Consider the following 2,712-nt stretch of genomic DNA (forward strand, 5'->3'; position numbering starts at 1 on the left):
TAGCCGGGGAGTATTCATTCTGGGCATCGGACCAGGTCCGACCCCTTTGCTCAAAATCGTTCTCCTGAAGGGATTTGAAAACTCTTAACTTTTGGTATCAACCTAACAGCAATAGCTAAGAGAGAGTAAATCAGTATTTCGTCCTCTACCCCCCAGTGGAAGCCTGGTTGCGTTCTCCAGTACCACAGAGAGGATCGAGTTTATGTGGAGGACACTCCCTACCGCCGAACTTGCCTAGTGCGAAGGACGTAAGTCGGTGCCCACCCCCAGGCGAATACGGGAGCCCACAAGGGTACTCCGGTAGGCTCAGGGAAGTCACATGAAGAAGGAAAATTTTAGAAATGGAGAAAAAGTGCGCCCAAAGGACGCCCCAGACTACTGGGCCTCCCTACCCAGGGGTCAATGCCCGTAAGGGCTACCCTGGTGTAGAAGAGAGCTGCGGGTCTGAGGTGGGGTGCTGACTACGCCTACTGTAGTCTCGTGTCACCTGCAAAAACAAGAGCACTGAAGGTGCTGGCAAAGCACAAAAAGTTCTGTAATTACAGGATTTTACTTTACTTTTATTTACGTTAGAAACTCAGGAACAACAAAGTCAAGCGAGACGAGAGGCCCCGGGCTCCAGGGTAGCTCTTGTGGCACAAGACTGAGTTTGTTGTTACTGCGTTAACAAGGTGTTCGCTCGTCAAAAGCTGAAACACGAGTGAAGGAATTATTAATGTAAATCACAAATGATCATGTCATTACTACTGCTGACAATATTATAGTAGGAATTATTGTAATTGTAATCCTACCACTAATATTAGTAGTTGGTTAGTTATCAATTATGTAAGATTAATGGTAGTAGTCATGGCAAGAAAAGACGAGCATTATGATATGGACATCTGATGATAGTAATATTTACAACAAAACCAGTTACGGATAGGGAAAATAGATTAAGGTCGTGGACATACTCTGTCACTTATCTTGATATGTAGTTTCCTGTTGTGCAAGTTTTTGTTTGGAATATTAGCATTTAACATATCTGCTTTGTTTATCTGCTTTCTCTGGCGCGGAAACTCTTATGAAATGTATTATGTTAATACCCATATACAATTCAGTTTTTATTTAGTCTTCCTAGGAAATTCCAATTACTTGCCATCCAGTTACACCTACATTCATCAGTCACAAAAGCCAACGGCAAAGGGAAGGAAATCTCACATGTTTTCACTGGTTAATAAAATCGTACACTGACAACACAGGCTCTGAAACTCCACGAGGAATGGTATAGAGCCAAAGCTTCAAACTACTGCCAGATATATTGCTGGAAATTGATCGTGAATGTTTTCTTTATTATTAAAATGATTTCATTCATATTTTTATATCCATCATTACTAATGATTATTGATAAAACAGTCATTATCACTTTAATTTACTTTAGTTATACCCCCATCCATTTTCTTTATTCTCTCTAAATTCGCCTCCAATGACTTTTACTCTATTTCGTTTAAATTAAAGTATAATTTCATTGGATTTCTTGATACAAGTATGAGAAGAGCTGTTAAAAGTGGCAAAGAAAATGCATATGTTTAGCATTTTATTATATATGCTAAACATATACATTTCTTATATAATATATAATAAATATGTATAATAAAATGCCAACAGCATCTGGTGTTCCCAGGCGGTCACCCATCCAAGTACTGACCAGACCGAACGTTGCTTAACTTCGCTGATCGGACGAGAAGCGGTGCTTTCAACGTGGTATGATCGTTGGCAAAGTTTTATTTAACGTTAGCCACTTTTCTGTCGTGCTCGTCATTTTTATACATCCTAATATAATGTATATTTTAGTTTTGCATCAAACTTCATGACAATGACATTCCAATCATAACATTGAGATCTTTTCCATAATGTAAACATCAGTCACAATCGACCACTATCGGGAGTATTGGCAATTCTATTGTCACCAGTTTTTTGCACCTGCTGTAAGCTTTTACTAGTGATTGAGCTGTGCAACTTTGTAAAGAATACAAGGTGTACAAGTAATGATAAGAAATTGAGTAATGTGATATTTTATATGATTTTTAATGTGTACTCATTCTACTGCATCTCTTGCACAGAGATAAACGATATAGCTAACCATAAGCAAAAATATAATTTATTGAATCTTAAACTTTGAGTGCTTTCATAAAACATTTTTGCCGCTATTGTTCTTGTTATTATCATTTTTTTGTGTATTTGTTTCGTTATGATTATTACTAGCATTTTCAATATTATTCTCATCATCGCTATTATTGTTATTAGATTATGATAATTACTGTCATTAACATAGTCGTTGTTGTCATGGTAATGTTAATAATAACGCTACTTAAATGTAAATATAAATCATAATTAGCATCATATCAAAGATACTGGTGATAATATTATTGATCATAATTCGAACAAAATGTAGTATCATTGTTGATAATGATTACCCTACCAGTAACGATGATAATTAGTGAATTAATATTTCGACAAAATGAAATATAGAAATCATGGTAATATCACTATGTCTCTTGGTAAAATAATACTACTAACCGCATAAAGAAGTTATATATTTAGGCCCACTTATATGTAGTTAAGATCATACAATTACGAACATTTGTTTTACAGTGGTTTAGCCTTTTTTGTGGCAGAGTATTCTCGACTCTCCATCCACAATGGGTTCCTTATCCTCAGAAGTTATTTTCCCTC

The 2,712-nt window shown here is 36.3% G+C and overlaps 1 non-coding gene across 1 annotated transcript; it reads right to left on the reverse strand.

Moving 5' to 3' along the window:
- Nucleotides 1-1,635: 1,635 nt before the first annotated feature.
- LOC119569650 lies at nucleotides 1,636-1,754 on the reverse strand. The gene has a single exon (XR_005228297.1). It is a non-coding gene; the product is annotated as a 5S ribosomal RNA (ribosomal RNA).
- Nucleotides 1,755-2,712: the final 958 nt, after the last annotated feature.

This window comes from Penaeus monodon, unplaced genomic scaffold (assembly GCF_015228065.2).
Source record: "Penaeus monodon isolate SGIC_2016 unplaced genomic scaffold, NSTDA_Pmon_1 PmonScaffold_17573, whole genome shotgun sequence".
Classification (NCBI taxonomy): domain Eukaryota; kingdom Metazoa; phylum Arthropoda; class Malacostraca; order Decapoda; family Penaeidae; genus Penaeus; species Penaeus monodon.